Source organism: Hippopotamus amphibius, chromosome 1 (assembly GCF_030028045.1).
Source record: "Hippopotamus amphibius kiboko isolate mHipAmp2 chromosome 1, mHipAmp2.hap2, whole genome shotgun sequence".
In the NCBI taxonomy this organism is placed as follows: Eukaryota; Metazoa; Chordata; class Mammalia; order Artiodactyla; family Hippopotamidae; genus Hippopotamus; species Hippopotamus amphibius.
In genome coordinates, this window is record NC_080186.1 from 163,332,810 (window position 1) to 163,345,353 (window position 12,544).

A 12,544-nucleotide genomic window follows, 5' to 3' on the forward strand; every position below is an offset into this window, starting at 1 on the left:
GGAGTTTAGCACATTCATGAATGTTCTTGATGCTTAAATTTAGTCTCTTACTAAATATAATGTGTGGAAATAGCATTTATTGCTCATTTTCAAGAGAGGCACGCAACTAGCTTGGGAAAATTAGTCTTTGACGTTGGAACCTGCTGGTGGGTGAATTTCACATTCTTCCTAAATGAGAAATTAAATGCTACCAGATAAAACATTTATCATAAAAACGGAGATATCAGAAAGCTGCTTTTAAAAAAGGAATCCCACATTAGCAAGGCTAAAAAAAGGCAATTGAGTCTCTTACGTACTGACCTATTCCTCATACTTTTTAAACTTGCACTTGGAGTTGAATGATTTGAATCTTCAGAGAGGAAAAGGGATTCAGGAAGATTTCTTCTTTTTCTAGCTGTGTGCTTACTTCTCTACTTAGGCAAATTTTCTTTGGCTCCTTTCATTCTTTTACCACTTTGTATGGTTTGTTTTAAAAAAAATTTTTTTTTTTTTTACCTGAAATGGGTTTGTGTCATCATCTCCTGCTCTAAAATTATCTGATGCGAACTTGGATCATTTAGACAGTATGCTTATTTCTCAGTTTTTGCCATCAGTTTCATCAGCTATTGATTACCATCTTTGTGCAAAGTACCTCTAGGATCTGGAGATACACAGCAGTGAGACAAACATGGTTCCTGTCTTCAAGTAACTTGCATTCTGCTGGAAATTCTTTTTCTTTTGAAATCATGCATCATTTTCAGCATCGTGGCATCATCTCAGATTGTTCACAGCATACAAACAAATTGGAGTTCATCCACTGTCATTTAGTGTATATTCCCTGATTAAAATTAAGGCATCACTCCTTCATTGGTTACTTGTTATTTGGATACCATATAAAAGGTACATTTTTTCTTTGATGCTTATGTTGCAAATGTAGTTTGCCTCAGAGAAGGCATCTGATTTAGTATTTCATGGTGCTTAAGGACATAAATTTTGCTATCAAGTAGACCAGGTTCTTTTCTTGACCTTGTTCCGTGACCTTGAACAAATTGGCCTGAACCTCAGTTTCCTTGTCTTTAAAAAGGAGAGATTGCTATTAATACCTGTCTCACAGGGTTGTTGAACAAGATCAGTGAAAGAATTGTGTAAAGGGCGTACTGTCATCTCTGGTACATGGTAATGTTAATATTATGACTTCTGATAAGAGATGTGACTGACTAGCAAAAGGTGTACCTTTATTTCAACCCCCACCTCAACCACAAGGTGTTTGCACAGTTAATGAGGTGAATGAATAACTATCTTCAAAAAGTAGCGACATATGCATATGTAGTCCATAGAGCACTCTTAGTATCTGAGATTTGGTTTTTAACCTGTGCTTTGCTCTTGATTTGCTGGGTGAGCTTGGATGTGGGAACCCCCTCTGTACATCTCCTGCTTCAACTCCAGTAGGAGAGAGATGAACTGTGTTAGCTATCTGTAAGTGTTTAAGTATTTGTTATTATAAGAAAGATATAAATAATGTGTTGAGGAGAGTGACTTCCAGGTACGAAGAAAGATCAAGAAAAGCATTGTGGAAGATGTGATATTTGACTTTAAAAATTGGCCATGTAGAGATGGTGAGGGGAGAAAGGTAATTTCAGGTAGAGGGACAAATAAGCAGAGATATGGGGCGTTCAGAGAAGTATGCCCGCTGTGTGCTCAACATTGTACTAAGTACATTTACAGATACTCTCACTGGATCCATTCAGTAACCCTCTGCTCCACAGATAAGGTAGCTGAAGCTCATCTCAGAAAGATTAAGAAACTTTCCCAAGGCCATCCAGCTGGTGAAAAGATTGAGCTGGGAGTTGAATCCAAGTCTGACTGATTCCAGTGGCTGTACTCTGCACAAAACTTCCTTTATAAACGAAGCTTCTAAATACAAGTGTGTAATTTGTATTAAGGGTAAAGGAGAGTTGTAGGAAGTAAATTGGGGAAAGTTGGAACCATGTTACTGAGGTCTTTGAGTAGTCTATCCAGCAGGCAGTGGAAGTCACTAAAGGTTTTTGAGAAGCAATAGTGGTAGTGAGACTAATTTAGAAAGATTAATCAATAGCACTAAGTAAAATAGATGGCATTTGAGTGATGTTTCAGGTGGTAAGGCTGCTAAGACAGCTGATAGTAACCAGGTAGGAAAATGAGAGCACGAACAAAGAGGTAGCACTGGCAATAGACTGAAAGGGAATACGAGGGAAGTTGTGAAAATATAATTGGCAAATGATTGGATATGGGGGGGAGTAAGGAAGAGGGAGTAGTAGAATCAGAATTACTGTGTGAGTAGCAGGGTGGTGATGCTACTGGAAACGGGAAGAGGAGATTTAGAAGGAAGGTTTGAATATGGTTGAAGATGCTGTTACACCTTGAAGCATAGTGTCTTTTGCAGATAGCTTTAAAAAATGTTTACTCTGCTGGATATTCTCTTTCTGCCCTTCCTGATCCACTCTATACCTTTCCAGTCCTTGCTTTGTGTTCTTGGAAAGTTGATTCCTAAAGCGCTGTATATGCTCTTATATGGATTCATGTTGGGTTTGAACAGTGGGAGAAATCGACAGGAGGTCTGGAGAGTGAGAGAAAGGTGAGGTCAAGATATTTGTTCCCCCTGTCCCCCAAGTACACATATTCAGCAAACAGGTTATCAGGGGCTACAGCTCTGTTCCAGAGGCCCTCCCGTATGGCTCTAGGTCTTTTCTGGCTTCTGGTAACCACTGCCTCCTATTGTTTCTTCACGTTCCCTTTTTCTAGCCCCAAGATGGTTCACCAAACCTTGTTGATTTTCCTTAACTGTGCCCACATCCTTGTGAATAGTTCCTTTTACTAAAATTCTTAAATAACCCTGTTTGAATGTGCCATCTGTTGTCATCCTTTAAGTGAAAAAAAATTTAATCCCTTCCACATTTTCTAATGACTTGATCTCCCAGGCACCACCAAACTTGGAGAAGATCTAGATATTTGCACTGTTACTCTCCCCACCTGTCATGAGTTTTCCCACATTGTTTGAAATTCACTCACTGTCTCCTACTCTTCTGCATTGTGATTCAGCTGGAAATGCAGCAGTGAACAAGAGACAAAAATCCTTGCCCTCAGTAGAGCTTATATTTTAGTGGGGGGAGACAGATAATGAAGCTTAATAAATTATATAGTATTTAGAATATGATGTGGTATAGAAAAATTAGGGTATGGAGCTAGGAGTGCTGCAGGACAGGATGTTTGCGAAGACAGTGCAATTTAAAATGGGGTGGCATGGGTAGGTCTCTGAGAAAGTGACATTTGAACAGAGACTTGAAGGGAATGTGGGAGTGAGCAGTGTAGATGTTTAGGGGAACAGCATTCCAGGTAGAGGCTTAGGAAGAGCAAAAGCCCTGAGGCAGGATTGTGCCTGGACTTTTTGAGGAAGAGCAAGTTGGTTAGAGTGGCTGGAGTTGAGGGAAGAGGAGCAAAGGAGTAGCTGATCACATCAAGAAGCGGCCAGATGACGTAGGGCTTTGTATACTGTTGTAAGGATTTTGGCTTTTACCACATGACTGGTGAACCATTTCAGGGTTTTGAGCAGAGGAGTATCATGATCTGCCTTGAATTTTAAAAGATTCTCATTTTCTCATAGAACAAAATTTCTATTCCTTTAGTTGGTTTTAATGAGGGTTTATGAGAAAAGCAATCAGAGCAACTTGGATGAGGGTGTAAAAAGACCCACAGTCTCTTTAATTCTATTATAGGCATCTGCTTTTTTGAGAGGTTATTCTTTTTAGCCAAAATGAATCTTTAAATTGTGATGTGCTGTCTTTAGAAGGAACTACTTGCAAGGTTGGCCCTTGTCTGGGCACTTGGGTTTAGGGAGTGTTCCCACTGTTCCCTAGTTGATAAAGGTGGTTTATAGTGTCTAGACTGTGCAAGCAATACAATTTATGCTAAATACCTCCTTCATTCTGGGACTCTGGAATTTTGATATGTGCTAGGCAGTGAGTACCTATAAAACCTGGAGTACTTGGTCGTTGGGCAGAAACATCACACACGAGTGTATTCTGTGTGATCCCTCATGGTAGAGAGAGCATAAAGAGGCCTGCACTTGGGTCCCTCCATACTGTCTGTGTCTTTTCCCCAAATGATCCTGCTGTGTATCTTCACTATGTGCCTGTAATAAACTTTATCTGTGAGTATAAGACTTAGCAGTACTGACTGCTGTGAGTTTAGCTCACAGAAGTTTTAGCGCAACTGTTTTAGCTCATCTCTGAACCTCGCATTGGTCTTGGGAACCTTGGAAACAGCTAACTTGTGTGTGTGCGCGTGTGTGTGTGTGTGTAACCAAATTAAGTGGAAAACATCAGGTTGTGGGTAGAAGGTGCAGTTTTGGAAACCCTATCACATAGATCACTCAGCTCTGTGTCTAGTGGAGAGCTCTTCTGAACGATTTCTGCTTTGTTAATTCCTTTCACTTTTCCAAAAAGTCTAGGTCTCTTCATTATTGCAGCTTCTAGCAGTTTTGAGCATGTGGAGACTCAGGCCACCATGTAAATCCTTTGTAAGCAAGTTTGTAAAAAGGACTGCCTCGTAAAGATCTTTAAAATAACCTAAGTGAAGGCAACTGTTGACAAAGACGCCATAAATAATTCTTTAGGGAGATAGAAAGTATAGCTACTAGAAGGAACAGCATCCGACAACAGTGTAGGTATGTCAGTATGTTAGAAGGATCCACACTTTGTGTGCCCGTATACACTGCAATGAAATGCATAGCAAGCTTGCCTGATTTAACTACTTCATAATACTCCCCTTGGAAGGAAATTATTCTGTTCTGATCGTGTAATAAGATTTTTGCGCGGAGAATATGAAACTTGGGTCACAGAAGGGAGGTTGTGGCAAAAATGCCCATTTGACATACCTCTTCTGAATTTTTATTTATTGCTGACTTCAAATCTCAACCAGTTCCCTTCAGATTTCTGGATCCATATATCCATGAGCTTGAAAGCTTTTATTTTCATTTGGTGGAACTATTTGTTTGCTTCCCTTCATTTGAGTTTAATTACAGTTTTGTATTTTTATATAACTGAAATTGCAGACAGTAACTTCTCCATCAGGCTGGAAAAGATGATGCGTGAGGAGGGTAAATATGGATTTACTTGGTAGGAACCATTAAAGTATCCATATCTTGGCTCTTGGACTCCATGTGCAGTTTCCCCAGTTTGTAAGCCCTCTGGCTTTCTATTCTTGTAGAATTTATGTGGTAGCTTCCTGGTACAGCACATTGCATAGACAGAGTAAGATATTCAGTGAGACTGAATCATAAGCATGCAGTCGTATGAAGGCAGAGAGTGACCAGAGTGTCTGAACATACTTTCTTATGGGTTTTACATTACTTTAACTGTGTGCCTGCCTCAATTCTCTGTACCTGCTAGATGTGCAGACCTGACCTCACCTACATACGCATCCCTGTATTCTAGACTTTGGGGCTATGTCTCATCTGTATTTTACCTTTTCATGTAAAACACAGCTCAGCTTTCTTTGTATCCAGAAAGACGAGGGCTAGAAAGATGAAACAGGGGCAGCAAATAGAGGACCAACACGGTCAATTTAAAGTTGCAAGTACTTATGAAAAAGTCGTAATTAGGAATTAATATTCATTCTTGAAGGAAGCAGATTTTTGAACCCTTCCTAAGCCATTGATGTAGTCATTAGGTTTTGCTTTTCTTATGAAGATATGCACATATTTACCAGCAGAGGGCACCAGGTGCAGGTTGAAGAATAGAGAGAGGATGGAATTCTTAGGGAGACCCTGAAAGACAAGTGTTTGCAATGTGCTGACCTGTGTGAAGCATCTTGCTTGCTGCTATAGTTGGTCTGGCTTTTCTTTGACTCACCTGGGCTCTAGTGGTATGCCTCCAGCTTTCCCCAAGAGCAGTCTTTGGCTCAGCCTGCTTGGTAAGCTAAGAGACCAGAGGAATCCAGGGTTAAGGACTTTATAATAGTAGGTGTTGGGAGCCTTGGAGGCCAGCTTGTGTTAATATCTTTAGGGGTTCAAATGCTTTTGTTCCCCATCTTCAGGTGAGGTGGAGAGGGCATTAGTCCAGGCATCTGAGAATCTGGTCCCATGCCCCACTTGGCTGCCAACTCACTGAGTGATCTTGAGCCAGTTGCTTTCTGTCTCTCAGCCTCAGCTGGCTTTTCTCTAAAATGGAGGTAGTAAGATAGGGGTAGTGTCTGCCAAGCACAGTAGTTAATAGTGGTCTCTGAGGTCAGGCAGACCTGGGCTCAAACCTATGAGGCTGCGGTCAAGTCTTTATAAGTCTGAGAACCTCAGTTTCCTTACATTTATTTATGTTCCAGTTGAACTTTTATTTACTGCATTACTTTTGAAAAGAAAAAAAAATTTTTTCTTTTTACCTTTTGACCCATTTTACCCATTTCTCCCTCCCCCAACTCCCTGTCACTGGCAACCACCAATCTATTTTCTGTGTCTATGAGAATTTTTTTTTAATTAAAAAACTTTTTTAGCTTCCACGCATAAGAGAGATCATACAGTATTTGTCTTTCTCTAAATTATTACACTAAGCATAATGCCTTCGATGTCCATCCATGATGTTGCAAATGGCAGCATTTCTTTTTTTTTTTTTGGCACACGGGCTTAGTTGCTCCGTGGCATGTGGGATCTTCCTGGAGCAGGGATCAAACCCGTGTCCTCTGCATTGGCAGGCGGATTCTTAACCACTGCGCCACCTAGGAAGCCCAAATGGCAGCATTTTAATGTTCTTTATGGCTCTTTGTGTGTGTGTGTATCATCTTTATCCATTCATCCATGGATGGACACGTTTCTATATCTTGGCTATTGTAAATAATGCTGCAGTGAACATATATCTTTTTGAGTTAGTGTTTTCATTTTCTTCAGATATGTACCCAGAAGCGGAATTACTGGATCTTATGGTACTTCTATTTTTAATTTTTTGATAAACCTCCATACTGTTTTACATAGTGGGTGCACCTGGTTAAATTCCCACCATTGGTGTACAAGTGTTCCCTTTTTGTACCTCCTCGCCAAAACTTGTTGTTTCTTATTTTTTGATATAGCCTTTCTGACTAGTGTGAGGTGGTATCTCGTGGTTTTGATTTGCATTTCATGATGTCCCGTGATTTCCATGATGTTGAGCATCTTTTCATTTGCCTGTTGGTCATCTGTATGTTTTCTTTGGAAAAACATCTATTCATATGTTTTGCCCATTTTTTAAATCAGATTTTTTTTTTTGCTATTGAGTTGTATTTCTTTATATATTTTTCATATTAACCCCTTATCAGATATATGATTTTGCAAATATTTTCTCCTATTTTGTAGGTTGCAATTTCATTTTATTGGTTGTTTCTTTTTGCTGTGCAGGTTTTTAGTTTGATGTCATCTCACTTGTTTACTTTTTCTTTTGTTACCTTTGCTTTTTCCCCAGCATATATTCTTGGTTCCTTTGTTGTAAATTAATTGATCAGATACATGTAGGCTTATTTCTGGGCTCTCTATTCTGTTCCATTCATGTATGTGTCTGTTTTTATGTCAAAATCATACTGTTTTAATGAATATAACTTTGTAATATAGTTTGAAATCAAGGAGTGTGATGACTTAGCTTTGTTCTTTCTGAAGATAGCTTTGGATATTTGGGTTTTTTTTGTTTTTTTTTTTTGTAGTTCCATACAAATTTTAGGATTATTTGTTCTATTTCTGTGGAAAATGCCATTGAAATTTTGATAGAGAGTGCATAAAATCTGAATTGCTTTGGGTAGTATGAACATTTTCATAATATTGATTCTTCTAATCCATGAGCATGGAATATCTTTCCATTCATTTGTGTCTTCTCTAATTTCTTTCATTAATGTCTTGTAGTTTTCAATATACAAGTCTTTCACCTCCTTGGTTAAATTTATTCCTAGATATTTTGGGTTTTTTTGGATGCAATTGTAAATGTGGCATTTTTCCGTATTTCTCTTTCTGATACTTTGTTATTAGTGTATAGAAACATAATAGAGTTTTTTGTATTGATTTTGTATCCTGCAACTTTACTGAATTTATTAGTTCTAACAGAAGAGGGAACTCTACTAAACTCATTTTATGAGTTCAGCATTAGCCTGTTACCAAACCAGACAAGGATGCCACAAGAAAAAAAAAAAAAATAGGCCAATATCCCTGATGAACATAGATGTAAAAATTCTCAACAAAATATTAACAGATTGAATGCAGCAATATATTTAAAGGATCATATACCATAATCAAGTGAGATTTGTTCCAGGATTGCAAGGATGGTTCAACATCTGCAAATCAATCATTGTGGAACACCACAGTAACAGCACGAAGGGTAAAAATCATATGATCTGGACACCAAATGGGGAAAGTGTGGGGGGTTGGGTTGGGATGAATTGGGAGATTGGGATTGCCATATGTACATTACTGATAAGAAAAAAAATCAAATCATACACTTTAAATATATACAGTTTATTGTATGTCAGTTGTATCTCAATAAAAGTTCTTTAAAAATCATATGATTATCTCAATAGAAGCAGAAAAAGCATTTGACAAAATTCAGCATCCATTTATGATAATAACTTTTAACAGAGTGGGTACAGAGAAAACGTACCTCAATATAATAAAGGCCATATATGCTAAGCCCACAGCTAACATATTCAAAGGTGAAAAGCTGGAAGTTTTTCCTCTAAGATCAGGAACGAGGCAAGGATGCCCACTCTCGCCACGTTTATTCAACATAGTATTGAAAGTTCTAGTCAAAGCAATTTGGTAAGAAAAAAGTAAAAAGCATCAAATTGGAAAAGAAGTGAAACTGTCAGTATTTGCAGATGACATGACATTATATATAGAAAACCCTAAAGACTATTGAAAAACTGTCACACTAATAAAATGCAGTGAAGTTGCAGGATACAAAGTCAATATACAAAAATCTTTTTGCATTTCTATACACCTCACATTTAAAACAGGGATAATAGTCCCTTCTCACAGGGTGTTGTGAGGATTAAATGAGAGGGGTACAGGTAAAGTCTTCAATACAGTCTGGCCCAGAGTAAGAGGTTAAGAGGATGTTATCCTAAGTCCAAGGAGATGACGGGCATGAAGAACTTTGTAAGCTTTAAAGTGCAACACAAATGCCATGGGTGATTTTTCTCTTGAATATGTTCAGGGCATGGGTTCCTCTACCTCACAGGAGGAGTCCTGAGGGAAGCCAGGCATCTCTCTGGATAGCATGCTGTTCTCTTTACCTTTTGACTTTTCATTTTCAAGTTCCTTTTCATTCTCTGCCTGGCTTCCTGTGCTGGGGGGATGCTAAGCAGCTATAGGGAGAGTCTACTCATCAAGTTGTCGGGAATATAAGGGGAAGTTTTGGTGATACGGGTGTGGGTGGGCCTTAATTTAGCTTTGGTCTTGCCTGGTCCTTGGTGACCTGTTGGTAACAGTGACCCCTGAATGGCCCCAGGAGAGGCCCAGGGCAGTGCTTCCTGGTGCAAGGTACCCTGGCTGACTTTCTTCTTGACCTCAAAACTAAGGACTCACAAAGCTATACTTTGGTAGCATTGGCATAGGCAATGCAAATAATAGCTGCTTAATGGTTACTCAGTGCTTATTATATATAGGCCAGACTCTCCACTAAGTGCTTGATAGTCTTGAAACCTAACAACCCTGGGAGGTAGGTACTATTATTATCTTCTTTTTACAGATGAGGAGATTATGACTTGCAAAGTACCTTGCTAAGGGTCATGTTTCTGGTAAGTATATTCAGGCCCTAGTCTGTTTGATTCTAATGGTCTGAGCTCTTTTATTTGTGGTCTTTCCATTTAGCTGTGCGTTAAAGTCACCTATGAAGTTCACAAAAATTCCTGCTCCTTGGGCCCCAATTCTATAGGTGTGCAGTGGAAACTGGTACTGTAGTATTTCCTTTCTCTCAGGTTTATTGAGGTATAATTTACATAAAATAAAATTCACCCACTTAAGTGTCAAGTTTGATAAAATGTAGTAGTTGTATACAATTGTGTAAGTATCATCACAGTCAAGATACAGAACACTTCCATAACCCTAAAAAGTTTCCTTGTGTCCTTTGATCCTTTGATACCTATAGTTTTAACCAGTTGGGCAGATGGTTCTGACGCACAGCTGGGTGTGGGACTACTATATGTGTTACACTGCCTGAAAATGTGAGGAACTGAGGCTCTAGAAAAGGAGGATAAAAGCAAGAAAAGAAGAAAAAGACACTGAGAAGGAAGAATGATGGGCCTTGCTGCTTCCAGATAAGCTGTGCTGTACAGGCTTCTTGTGGAGAGATGGAGTGTGGAGAAGAGAACTCTCGAGATCAAACCCACCTAAAAAAAGTTTCTTCTCTTCACATGGTTTCTTCCTCAGCCACATAGAGGTGGAGGATTCTGAACAAAGTTGGTGTACATGGCTGGGTAAATTGTTCTGGGATGGAGAGGTGGGTACTATTGGAGAAGCTTTGGGTATGGGGAGGAGGGCTAGCAAGGAGGTGAGACACTACTGCTGGGGATTCCAAGGATGGGACCTCTTCCTCCAGGCAGAGATTACTTTGGATCCTTTGACTTTCCTCTACTGCAAGGATCCAGTAGTGACTCTCCTTAATCTAAAGTCCAGTTAGGAAAGTTAGCCTAGAGTAAGCAGGTTCAAGCTGTGGCCCAGAGAACACTTGGATAATAAGGTAGAAAGTGTGAAGTATAGCTCTGTTAGTAGAGAAGATTTGGGTGGCACCTTTGCACCAGGAGTCTGGAGACTTTGATTTTTGGTTCAGCTCTGGCCCTGGTTTTGCCTTTCTTTTCTCAGTGTCCTTCTCTGAGTAGCCTCTGTTTAGCTTACCTCTCATGGATAGAGTGGGGAATAAAGTGTGCAGGTGGTAGCAGTATGATTTCAACACATACACTGTAGTGGCGTTGGTTAGCATGGCAAAATTAGGTTGCAAAGGAAATTCTGTAAAAATTTTGTATTGGCTCTCAAAGTTGTATGTTGAAACATGAATATGCTCAGCCTTTCAGTATCTCCTTTACTGATCTTTAAAAAATTTCTCTCTGGCTTGTTAGATGTGACACTTCCCCCCTTTCCTGCATGGTGAAATCGTAAATGAGGTATGAAGTTGTGAGAGACTCATCGTATTCTCTGTTCTCGTATCCCTTTTATGAATCACCCACCTGTCTTCCTGGTGGATGTCTGCACTCTGGCACGGATTCTGGGATTCATTTTCCTTATTTATGGTGTTCAGCTTCCGGTCCCTGTGATTCACCTCAAGAGGAAATATCTGCAGCAGAGCCACAAGGCTGATTAGAAGAGGAAGGGGCAGCGGGAGAAAGACAGGAGGGGTATTGCTGTGCAAGGAAGAAGTGGTACAGGGCTGTGGGGTGTAAATAGAATCACCAGAGCCTCTTCTCACTTGAGAAAGAACCAGTTTGGGGAGCAGCCTAACAGCCTTATCTAAGAGGACATTGCGGTGTCAGGGGTTGGGGGGCGGAATTTTTGAGAGTAACACACTAGCCAGTTTGAGTTCAGGAGGCTGTGTAAAGTTTAAGTTACTCTTAGTTTCTGTTATGTCAGTGTCTAGCCTCCCTCCCTATGGTCTCGGCTTTTTGGCAGTGAAGAAATTTATCAGGTCAAAATTATAACTAAAATAGGTTTACTAAGCACCTTTGAATTTTCACATACATCATGTTATCCTCCCTAAATCCCCCTCAAAACAGTAGAGTCCAGTAAAAAAATTTCTTCTTAATCTTACCGATTAATGAGAAGAAGAATGGAACATTTAAGGCATTTTTAGAGTCATGTGATTTTAGAGCTGAAAGGGACTGTAGAGTCTGACCTTATGTTATGGATAAGGGGCTGAGGTCCAGAGTGGGGAAAAGACTTACTGCAAGTCACTCAACCAGCTAGTGGTAGTACGGGTCCTGAAAAGCACAGATGTGACACAGAAGATTCCCAGAACAGAGATGCTCATGTATGGTTTCTGAGGCATCAAGGAAGCTCCTTAACCCATTTTTGTGGCTCATCAGACACCAGTGGCTGATAGCGCCCATTACCTCTGTGTCCCTTGACTGTGGCTGTGAGGTACAGACTGGCCTCCAGCTTGCCCCAGGATTATGTTTTTGCATTAGGTGGGTCAAAGCTGAGGCTCAGCAACTAGAGATTACAGGGTGTGAGAGGTCTTTGGCTGGAGGTGGGGATTTAGTGGGAGACTTACTGATTGGAGCCACAGTTTAAGTCATATTTTAACATGGCAGACTTTAGGGAGGTATTTTAGGGTTGTGCTGTGGAACTTGTGGTCTTTCAGTATGGCCTGGGGAAATAAATGTATGTGGTACCATTGTGATGGCTTTACTGAAGTTTAGCCTCTTGCAGTAAAATAGTGTTTGTTGCAATTCCCCTTTTCTAATTTCTCTCTGCGTTCTTCTTGATTCTATCAGGCTCTTTTACCCTAACTTTTCCCCATCTATCAGATTCTCAGAGCTGCTGTTGATTTTGGGAGGAGGAATTGGAAAATGAGCTGTGGCCTACAAATCAATT